Below are 12,852 nucleotides of genomic sequence, written 5' to 3'. Positions count from 1 at the left end.
CTAAAAAATCGTCAAGTTTTGGTTAAACTAAGGTTATAAACTATTGAAATAAAATTAGGAAAAGCACAATGAATGGGTAAACACCACAATCATAATTCAGATCCAATAACCGAGTAGAGATATAGGGATTGATATGTATTGGGGATATGCAAAGGGAACAAACAAACTTAAACACCTCTAAAATTGTTGTTGGGGAGTTTAGAGTCATAATTATGGCAACAAAACCTATATTTCGAGGTGTTATCACCTAACTAGGCCAAGTTAGGAATAGAAATCAAACCCAAGTTAATAACAATCAATAAGTGATGTATATCAACCAATCATAAAGGTCAACCATATAAAAGTAAACCATAACTAGTACAGAAAGGTCGATTTGCGTCGAACCTGGGACCCCTATTTGCGTCGGACTTGGGTCTGACGGCACAGGTAAATGACCTATAATTGATCTGCATCGTATTTGAAAGATACACAGATCTTTTAGCTATTTGCGTCGGTCCCCCCCCCCACCATGCGACGCAGATCACTCATGTGCGTCGCACATGGCACTACCTGCGACGCACATGAGACTTATCAACCATAATTCATGCCAGTAGCCAAGCTCTCTCATGTGCGTCGCATGTAGTGCTATGTGCGACGCAAATGAGGCATATCAAGGCATAATTCACCCACATCACCAGCATATAATTCACGAAATAATTCATCCACAACAAAACTAAACTGGAAAACAGTGCAAAGCTATATCGCAGCTTAAGTAGAACGAACGATTAATTTAGAACTCAGAGTATTACTCGCAACTTAAGTAAAATTGCAATCGAATTTTTGCATTAATATGTAAATATTAGATACAAACATATGTAAAAAAAATAAATATATACAATATATACAAAACAAATTACATTGTAAATATGTAAAAAAAAAATGTAAACTAAAAACTGAATCTAATAAAGGAACATTGCAACGGCCGTTTTTCGACGTGTTCGAGGGAGACGACTTCGAGAAGAACCAATTCCAGATCTGAAAGTTAAAAGAAAATTCTAAATCTGAAAATAAACCATAAAAATGCCAAAAGTAAACAAAAAAATAGATATAAAAATAAAAACGAAAGGATTAATGTTTTTATTTTTTATTTGCATGAACTAAGTTACAATTTTTCAGATCTGAAAATGAAAAACGAATTTTCGGATTGGAAAACTAAAATGGAAATAAGACTTAAAAATTAAAAAACATATCAGATTTAAAAATTGAAACTAAATACGAACCTGTCAAAGCAAGAAAGGAAATAAAAGATGATGTAATTCAAAGGTAAATTCGTTCGCCAGTAAATTCATGCGCTGAAGCCGCCGTTAGTTCGCAGAGAGAACGAAAGCTGAGAGTGAGAGTGAGAGAGAAGAATTTGAGAGTGGGAGAGGAGAATTTGAGGCGCGGTAGGTTAAAGGCGAATTTGAGAGGCCGGAGTTTTGAGAGTGAGAGGATTTGAGGAGGCGCTGTAGGTTTTGATGAGAGGATCGGATTTAAGGAGGCGCTGAGCGCTGTAGGTTATGAGAGTGAGAGAAGACAACCTAATTTGAAGGGCGAATGTTAAGGGGTGCGGTAGGTTAAATGGTTGGTGGGCCGTGGATCTGCGTTGGATGGGCGACGCAAATTGAGCTTTTGCAACGCACAAAAGTATCATGCAAAGCATATAGTGGAATTTTCTTTTTTAAAAGAGGAGACGATTTGTGTCGTATGTGTCAGGATGTCCGACGCACATTGGCTTTTTGCAACGCATCTATTGTACGTGCGACGCACCCTTCTTTGCGTGCGACGCAAATTACCCTTTTGCGTCGTTTTGCTTTACATTCGACGCACTTGGGGTGACGCAAATCGTCGTTTTTCTACTAGTGCATTAAATGGACAACAAAAGGATCAAAAGGTGATGTAGCTCACATCAACTAAGTCACCAATCAACATCAATGATTGAAATTGCACAAATCCCAAACATAACAAACCTAATAAACTCAACTCATGAAAATAGGATGGAAACAATGATTGGTGTACTCCCAATCCTAGTTAATGAACTACTCACTATCCATTATACTACTAAACATCCTAAACATAGAAAAACTAGTAACAAATCACCAATCCAAAAATACCAAAAACCAAAAATCAATACTTTAAAGCAAAAACAAAACAAAATCTAGTGAACAAGCAAGAAAAAACTAGGAAAAGATAAAAACTATCTAGATGAATTATTAAATATAAAGATTAAACAATAAAAACAATTAAAATAAAGCAATAAAAGAAAAGAGAGAGAAAGAGAGAGAGAGATAGAGAGAGAGAGAGTAACAAATGCTCATAGATCAATTTTTTAATCTTTAAATACAAGTTGTCATCCTTGAATTTCCAAATCTTCAATCTCTCTTTGAGTTTTCTCACTTTTCCCGTAAACTAAGTTATGGAGGCTAATCCAACCTAAAGCCCTAAAAATATTCTAAACCTAAGAATGGTAAAAAAAAATATAACTTAGTTCCTCAAAATGGGCTAAGGGGGGTATTTATACTCCCCCACCCCCTCAATTACATCGTCGTAAACAAAATGGGCCGAAAAAATGTGTGAATAACAGCAGCCCGGGCGGGCCGACCAAGGGAGCCCGAGTAGGCTATGTCAATGCTTGGACGAGGCCGGGTGGTCGGGCCCATGCTGACCCACTGAGCGGTGCACACTTTTGTTCTTCGTCGAGGCAGAAATTCCACTCTTCAACAACCGAGGCATGTAGTCATCAAAATCGAGTGGGCAACACAACCTTGGCGGGCTGATAGGGGCCAAGTGGATTGCTTCGTTGGGTTGTGACCACCATTTTGGCAAGGGACGCAGAATCTTGGAACATCAACCAGATCGGGCGGGCAGTTCAAAAGCTTGGGTGGGCTGTGGAGTGGGCGCGTTGTTCGAGCAGACGAGCCTGACCTCAAAGAACTATGTATCTTTCCTTTTTCATCGGAATCGGAATTGTGACCATTCGTTGGAAAGTTATCGAGCTAAATTTCATCTCCAACTTGTTACACAAAATTTATTGTTTGTGATAAAAGTTATGACCGTTTTAATATGACCCTTGTGCACAATCCTTCCAAAAGCTCTTATTTTGGCAAAATTACTCCACTTTATTCTTGGTGTGTAGTATGGGGATTTCTAAGGTTGACCCTACAAAATCAAAAACAAATAAGCATTACCAAACCCTATATAAATAACCAAAATAACTAATATTTATAAATAAGGTACAAATAACTCAATTATTATAAATCACGCAAAATAAGCTAGAAAATTAGGTAATTTAGTGATACAAATATCACTCATCACTCACACCGCGTAGGCGAAATAAAAACACGCTTAAAATTTGGCGACTATACTGGGCCATGGAAGATTTTAGAAAATTAGTTTTTAAATAAGTAGGTGGAACTCGGAAAATACACTTAACGGACTTTACGTTGGAACTTTTGCATCCATGTTACATAACATTTGCTTGTGATCGATTGCAATTTTGCCTGTTATTAACTTGTCACATTATCATTGGGATATCTAAAAATTGTGTCTAAAAAAAAATAAAAGATTGTTAATTGGCCAAAACCTCGCCTAAGTACCTGAAAAACATGTCGGGGAAGTAGTGCCAAGCGTGTTAAGTTATACCTGGCGCACCACACCCGCACCATACACACGATTGTGCGTCACGTGCAGCAATGCTGCGTGTCATGAAGTCTGTGAATTTAGTCGATTTAGTCGTCTTGGTGGTCGATCCTATGTTCGGTCTGCATTTACGTAAAAACATGTCATTCTAAGGGTGTCACGTAATTAAAAAAAATCGGTCTTATCATGCAAGGTCGATCCTGTCCTAAAAAGTGCATTTAGAAAAGTGGTCATTATCATGCATGTCTACCTTCCCCCTACTATCCAACTAATCTTCCCTATCTATCCTACCCTACGATATTCCATCGATTTCATATATTTTTCAAATCAATCCTACACCCTCTTCTATTCTACCTTTTTCAAAACAGTATTACTAACCATCATCGTACAAGACATTGAAAGAAATATTTTCAAAATTAATCAATCATCTTTTTCTAACAAAAGATAAAGACAAGGGGTTCCTATTTTCAAAATTAACCAATCATCTTTTCCTAACAAAATATAAAGACAAGGGGTTCCATTCAAAAAATGAATTTTGAAAATTCTAAGCCTAGTCCAGACACCTTCATTCAATCCAATCCAATCAACCCAATTAATTTACATTCGTTTTAGGCACATATGCATTAGAGTCCATTTGCATTCATTTTAGTTCCATATAAATTTGAGTCAATAGATCCATATTAGGCATGCTAGCATTAGAGTCGATCTTAGTCCCGTGTAACTCGAGTTCATGCCAATTTACATCTTTATGTGAATCCTAATTTATGCCAAACTCAGTCAAAGTCTAATCCGAGTCTATTGCATTCTATGTCCAATCCTAGTCCATTTTCGATGTCAAGCCCGTGTGCATTTTCCATAATAAGTCAAACCTATAGGTTAATCCAGTCCAAACCTAGGTCCATTTACGCCCAATTCATATACTAGGTCTAGTTTGCATCTGCATATACGTCGTAGTCAAGTCCAACTCCTCTCTAAGTCCATAATAGCCCAAATCCCTCAACTCTAGTGCAGCGGGTCTTTCCATAGATCCATAACTACCCAAATCCTCGAGTTTAGCGAAGCTACTCATCCTTGTAAGACCATAATGGAACCATAAGTCTAGCGAAACTAACATCTTGTAGGTCCACATAGAAAATTTAAGTCTAGCCTTCTTAGTCTAATGTAAGTTTTGAAGTCTAATTGTCTAGCCTGCTTGCTCGATCACCCGTAAGTTCGAAGTCTATTTACCTAGCCTCCTTGCCTTAAATTAAGAGTTTAGTATCCCTTATATTGTCCAGCCTCCCTTAAAGTCTAGCCTGCTTGCCCACCCGTAAGTTCAAAGTCTAGTCTCTCATATCACCACCAAAGCCCAATCGTGTAATCCAGTATGCTTGCATAGTTTAGTCCAATCCATGTCTACATTTGCAGATAATTAGGACCATGTCTCCGTCATGGCCAAGCCCATACTAGTCGAAAACTATACTCATACCCATTTCAAATTATTTCCCATTTCCATTCTCCTAGTTCCATTTCCTATTCCTATTTCTCATTTCCATTTCTTATTTAAAAAACACGACTTCTTAAATTTTAGAAGGTCCATTCGATTTCTGTTCAAGACGGGTCGTGAGATTATAACTTGTGAACGTCCAATAGAGATGCAACAAGGTCGACCTACTCCTAGACTCACAAGTGAAAAAAACCTTATATGACACTACAAAAGTGATCTTGTTCTTCCGGAACTGAATTAGTAGATTCACCAAATTATGGGCACAAAATTTTGGTTCAATTAACTTATCCGATTAGGAGGAAAATCGAATCATATTTTATTAACTGATCCGGTTAGGAGGAAAATCGAATCATTTTTTATTAACTGATCTGATTCGTCCCAACCGGATCGGATAACATCCAATAAGGAGGCCCAAAAAAGCCGATGATACACAGTAAGTAGCTCAATAGCCCAACTAAGCCATTTCACCCTACCCCGTTTCACCCTAACCCATTTCACCCCAACCCATTTCACCCTCATCCTCTCATTTTCTCTCCTCAAGAAAACCCTAACTCCCTAAGTTTTCTCTCTCACACCCTCTTCCCTCCTCCATCATCCCCTCCTCCCAACCCAGTCACCATTAACAGCAACAACCCAACAAATTCCTACATGCAACGAGAATCGAACCGTTGGATTTTTGAATCGAATTCCATATCTGAAAAACCTAAGAGTAATGTCATAAATAAATGCTCAGCGAAGAAAAACATAATCTATCATCGTCGCCTAAACAATGAATAATAGCAAGACCACCACAACCACCAACAGATCCACCATTAATGGCAGTGCTTCAACTCCCGTCGTCAGAGTTCAAACTTAGTTCAAAACTCTTGAAGGCCGCTACAATCTTCATTCCAAGAAGTATCATCCTTCTGAATTTCCTCATTTTTCTTATGGTAAATCCTTCTGTGAGGTAATTTCTCTTTATTTTTTCTTTGAATAATCGTGTTCCTTAGATTCGCTTTTCTTTGATGCTTCTATTGTTTGTAAACTTTTGATGTTCAATAGGGAGAAAACTGGCTGGTTCATTTCCAAAATTAACAAAATTTGTGAATTAGATGACATTTTCATAATTAAAATGCTATGAATAGAGTCGTAGAAGTTTTAGAATGATTTTGTTTTGTCCTCTTTTTTGTAACAGAGGATTCAGTCTATTCGACCTGTAAATTGAAATTCTTTCGCCTTTCTTATTACTGTTGGTGAGGATTATATGTGAAAGAAGATTATCCCATAATGATTTCCTTAACCCTCAAAGGGTTTAAATATCATACATAACAACTTCCTATAATCTAGGCTACGTATAAGGGAATACAAAGGAAACTAATCTAATGTTACCAAATATACAGAGATGATAATATTCACATTATATTAAATACTCTAACACACCCCCTCAGTCGAAGCGGGAGGTTCACAAATACTGAGATTGTTCCTGAAATCCTCAAACAGGACTAAGGGAAGACCCTTAGTGAAGATATCTGCAATCTGATACCGGGAAGGAACATGTAAGACTCGGACTTGGCCCCGAGCCACTTTTTCTCGTACAAAATGTATATCCATCTCAATATGTTTAGTGCGTTGATGGTGAACAGGATTCCCAGAAAGATATATCGCACTAACATTATCACAATACACCAGTGTAGCCTTTAAAATAGGACAATGAAGCTCCAGCAATAGATTACGCAGCCAACATGACTCAGAATCCACATTAGCAACACCATGATACTCGGCCTCAGCACTAAACCTAGAGAGAGTGGGTTGGCGCTTAGCTGACCAGGAGACTAAATTGTAGGCAGAGGTGGAGCGGCGAGTGTCTGGACATCCACCCTAATCTTTGTCAGTGTATGAAATAAGTGTAGAGGCAGGAGAGGAGTATAGACGTAAACCATGATCCAAGGTACCCTGAAGATAGCGAATAATGCGCTTAAGAGCGTGCATATGAGCCTCCCGGGGATCATGCATATATAAACAAACCTGCTGCACAACATACGAAATGTCAGGTCTGGTGAATGTAAGATATTGAAGGGTACCTGCCAAACTACGATAGTATGACGGATCAGAATAGGGCGCAGTAGAAGTAGCCCCCAACTTGGGCTTTGTGTCAACGGGAGTGGCAGACGGTTTAAAGGTAGACATGCCAGCACGATCAATGATCTCAGAAGCATACTGGCGCTGAGAGAGGAAAAGACCACCTTCATGACGAGTAACAATAATACCCAAAAAATAACTCAAGGCACCTAAGTCCTTCATAGCAAATTCAGAACTGAGACGGGCAATAATAGAAGAGAGCAAGGCATCTGAAGAAGCAGTCAAAATGATATCATCTACATAGAGCAATAGATAAGCAATATGAGCACCACTGCGATAAATAAATAAAGAATGATCTGAAACACTGTGAGAAAACCCAATAGTGGAGACATAATTTGCAAACCGCTTATACCAGTCTCGGGGGCCCTGTTTCAGGCCATACAAAGACTTCTTCAACAAGCAAACATAATCAGGGTGTGCGTGATCCCGATAGCCCAGAGACTGATGCATATAAACCGTCTCACTGAGTGTGCCATGTAAAAAAGCATTTTTTACATCCAATTGATTAATAGGCCAGTTCTTAGCAAGAGCCAAACTAAGAACAGTGCGGATGGTGGCCGGTTTGACGATCGGACTGAGTGTCTCACCACAATCAACCCCAACCTGCTGAGTTTTGCCATCACCTACAAGACGAGCCTTATGGCGCTCAAAAGAACCGTCAGAATTATGTTTATGAGCAAAAATCCACATAGAACGAATCACATTAACTTCCGGAGGACGGGGGACTAACTCCCACGTCTTATTTTCCATAAGAGCATCATACTCAGCATCCATAGCCAGTTTCCAGTTATGGTCACGCAAAGCGGCTACTGGGTTACGGGGTATGGGAGATACGGAAGTAGTGGTGTGAAGGTTAAATATGGATTTGGGCTTGAATACCCCCCTTTGGCTGCGGGTAACTGGGCCGGGCCGGTTTGGGAGAGGGGGAGGTGAGGGAGCAGGCGACGGGGCTGGACTCGGGTTATGGGCAGCTGGGCTGTGGGCCAGAGGAGACACGGGGGGATGTGGCAGAAGCTGCCGAGAGGAAGATGGAGCTAGGCCTGGAGCTGTAGCGGGCCCAATCGGCGAATGAGGGGGGAGACGGGTGGATTTGTAGTGGGTTGGGCCATGTGATGAGTAATATAGGGAGATAGGCCATCTTCCAAGAAGGAATAAGAAGATGGCGTGGGTGAGTGAAGGGTGGCAAATGGAAATTTGATTTCATCAAATAGTACATGCCGACTCCACAATTATTTTTCGGGATGATAGATCATAACACTTATACCCCCTATGATTAGACGGATAGCCCAAGAAGACACATGGAGTAGACCGTGGTTGAAGTTTGTGAATTGTAGTGGATGGAAACAATGGATAGCATAGACACCCGAACACCCTTAGATGAGAGTAATGAGGATCCCGTTGATATATGATTTGGAGAGGAGAGGAGGAGTGTAGTAACTTGCTTGGTAGAATGTTCAGAAGATATGTTGCCATGGACAATGCATGATGCCAAAAGGAATGAGGGAGAGATACATGAGCCATAATGGTACGAATAATGTTTTTAATGGTGCGAATTTTGCGTTCTGCTTTACCATTTTGAGATGATGTATAAGGGCAAGAAAGGCGAAAATTAATACCATTAAGCTTACATAATGGTACGAATAATGTTTTTAATGGTGCGAATTTTGCGTTCTGCTTTACCATTTTGAGATGATGTATAAGGGCAAGAAAGGCGAAAATTAATACCATTAAGCTTACATAATGGTACGAATAATGTTTTTAATGGTGCGAATTTTGCGTTCTGCTTTACCATTTTGAGATGATGTATAAGGGCAAGAAAGGCGAAAATTAATACCATTAAGCTTACAGAAATCCCAAAAAGGCCCATTATCAAATTCTTTGCCATTATCACATTGGAAATTTGTGATGTTGCGTTCAAATTGAGTGGAAATGAAAGCTCTAAATGAGGTGAAGGTGGAATAAGCATCAGATTTTTTTGATAGAGTGACAGTCCACAAATAATTAGAGTAATCATTCAATAACAACATATAATAACGATGTCCCGCAAAACTCAAAACAGGAGAAGTCCATAAATCACAATGAATAATGTCAAATGGCAACATGGTAATAGAGGATGATGCAACAAATGCATAGCAATTTAATCTGTTTTCCAAGCGGACAAGAGTTACAAAAATCAGAAAAACTAGAACTACTACACTCAAGGAGGTTATTATGATGTAATGAACGAAGAATAGAGGGCCCCGGATGTCCAAGGCGGTCATGCCATAGAGGAGCAGATGCTAAAGCAGCAAAGGCAGATGAATGAGCAGGAGTGGATGACAATGAGGTAGTGAGAGGATAAAGCTCGCCCTGACTATTGCATCTCATGAGACGCATCCCCGTCTGAAAATCCTTCACGGAAAACCCAAAAGGATCAAATTCCACAGTAACAGAGTTGTCAGTGGTAAATTTTCGAACAGACACCAAGTTTTTAATTAATTTGGGAGCATGAAGGACATATTTTAAGGTCAAAGGTGGGTTGGGGGAAGGTAGCGTTGCATGACCATAACCAAAAATAGGAATTGAATTACCATTACCAACTAAAATGCCATTATTTATGCTCAAAGGAAAATAAGATGAAAGAGAAAGATTACCTTGCCCGGAAGTCATATGCGAAGTCGCTCCTGTGTCCCTGTACCAGTTGGGATCCGGAGGGTTGAGTCCAAGAGTGAACATGGCTGCCTCAATATCAGTGGGAGTGGAACTAGGCCCACTGGCCGCATATGCTTGAGGACGGGGCCCCAAAACCCCTTGTCCTTGCTGCTGTGGTGGACGGCTCGACATATTGGGCCTAGCCCAATATGGAGGACCTGCTGGATATAGGCAGGGAGGGGGCGTCCAAGGCCACGCCCACTGCCAAGGACCCCCGTGAGGATTATTCGGCCACTGCTGGCCCCACGCAGACTGCCCGACGGGTTGGTGCGACCCACCACCGCGACGCCCACCGCCGCCACCGCGGCCCCGACCACCATGCCGGCCACCGGTTTTCTTGCCGGAGGGACGGTTTTGTGTCTTTTTCCCGCCATTATAGAGAGAAGAGGAGACAGAATCAAGAGAGGGGTCATCGACATCCACAGGAGATGCCGCGACCAATGCGGAGGCAGTGTTAGCCGCCTGTTTGGTGAGGCCAGATTCCTCCAACGTGAGCATAGACCGAGCCTGATAAAAGGGAGGAAGAGGGCTCGTTTGCCGAATGAATGTGCCCACGGTATTATATGCGGGAGTCAAGCCCGAGAACAACTGAAGAACATGTCGATCGTTCGACACGGTGGTGCCGACTTGCTTTAGTTGATCAGATAACTCCTTCAGACGTTGACAATAGGAGGATGCATTAGGAAAGTCTGCCATGGAGAGATGAGAGAATTCCTGTTCGAGAACCACTGCGCGGGAATTTTTATTGTCCTGAAAGATATCCCGTAAGCGATTCCAGGCGGTCATGGCAGTGAGATCCGGTTCAATAATGATGTGAAGAAGGTCAATAGAAATTGTATAGTAGATCCACTGAAGCACGGTTGCATCAAGCGTGGCCCATAACTCCTTTTCCTCGGCAGTGGAGGGTGGAGTAAATTCGGCCGGCGGGATAATATGAGGTAACACACGATGAGACCATGCGTGAACTTTAAAAAGTTCGGCCCACGTCCCGTATTGCACACGTTCCAGATCAATGGTGATGGGTATATTATTCTTGATGTTGGAGACGGCTAGGGCAGGGTGGAAGGACGAGCCTTTGGTGGTTGCCATGGTGAACGGACGTGAGGAAGAAAGAGAAAGAGAGAGCGGAAGAAGATCGAGAATTAGGCTGATACCATGAAAGAAGATTATCCCATAATCATTTCCTTAACCCTCAAAGGGTTTAAATATCATACATAACAACTTCCTATAATCTAGGCTACGTATAAGGGAATACAAAGGAAACTAATCTAATGTTACCAAATATACAGAGAAGATAATATACACATTATGTTACATACTCTAACAATATGCTATGTCTTTAAACTGAACTAAGCTTTTGCTTTTACACTTCCATATGATTAATACCTATTACCGTGTTTGTAGTTCTTCTGTCGTTAAGGTTCTAAATACTCATCAGATGTCACCTAATTTTATGGTATTTTCTTAAATATCTACCAGGATGCACATCATTATTCTCTATGTAAGTGGTGCTTATATGAGTTATATGTTGTATGTATGTGTAGCTCTGGGTGGTTCATGTCACGGCTGCTAGTGGCTTGTTTGGACATATCGAATTTCGTTTGCAGATGCCACCATTTATAGCTTTAACCAACAGAGGGTGATTCCAGGGACTAACTTTGCAATTTTGGATCATGAGTTTGATGATCTATGTATGTTCATGCTACAAACTTGTGTTTGTTTACTCTCTTATTATTATATATTCATATAATTTAAGTTCTCCATTGATTTTGGAGCAGATTACGAAACATTGAGAGCATTGGATGCTGACAATGTCTCAAACATCCCTTCAATGAGTGAAGAAAAGATAAATACCTTACCTATCCATAAGTACAAGGTCACAAGATCGAAAAAGTATATCATCAACTGCTAGTAGTTTAATTTCGCAAGTAATTTTAAGTATAACAGCTCAATTAATGTCTATATGTAGGGAGAGTCTATGTTACTCGGGATCAGGTACTCTTATTTGACACGAGTCTTAGGTGCGTCTCATATCTACGAGTTTTTAGTTTAGTGGTTGTAATAACCATCAATTTAAAAAGAGTAACTTTGTGAAAGATAATGTTACTTAATGCCATAACATATTTTTTAATGTTTTAGCTCTTTGTTCTTCATTACTGCTTTTTACTTGCATACTAGTTAAGAAGAGATAAATACATTAGTGCTTTTTACTTGCATACTGGATTTAGTTTGTTAGTTGTAAGTATCTAAATGAGGTCCATGGAACCTTGGTCCATAAGAACTCGAATTATCTAAGCAATATAGGTTATGATATATGATAGTAACCAGATATATATTGCATTGATTTACCATAGAAGAAAAAGCAAATACTATCACACTCATTTGAGAGGACTATGAGCTCTTTCAAGACTAATTCTCTCTACAGTTTTCTCGATAAAACCTCCTCTCTATCCTTACCGTTATTTGTAGATTCTAGAATCTCATCTACATTCCTCCTGGTTTGACATTATTCAAAGACTTTCTCAGATGGTGACATATGAACCCCGGACATAAATTAGGTATGCAACCCATTTTTGCAATTACATGTAAATATGTAGCAATTATTGCATATTTACAAACAAATTAGTCCATGATCCAAAATTCATATTCTTCTCCATCACCCAAACCTCCAAACATAACGAAGGAATATGGCAAATAATTATACCAAATTCACATTGTCCATCCATAGCTGCCAAACCGGACAATTCATGTATTGGCTCGATTTGGCTATTCGATTCCCTTAAACAAATTAGTCCATGGTTTGGAAAGAATCATGGAAAGTAAGGGTTTCTGTCTAAAGAATTAAGGCTTGTTGAAGGTTGAGAGATATGATGTGGGCCCCAAGAAGATACGCATGA

This window comes from Beta vulgaris, chromosome 8, assembly GCF_026745355.1.
Source record: "Beta vulgaris subsp. vulgaris cultivar EL10 chromosome 8, EL10.2, whole genome shotgun sequence".
Classification (NCBI taxonomy): domain Eukaryota; kingdom Viridiplantae; phylum Streptophyta; class Magnoliopsida; order Caryophyllales; family Amaranthaceae; genus Beta; species Beta vulgaris.
This window is presented reverse-complemented; position numbering follows the sequence as displayed.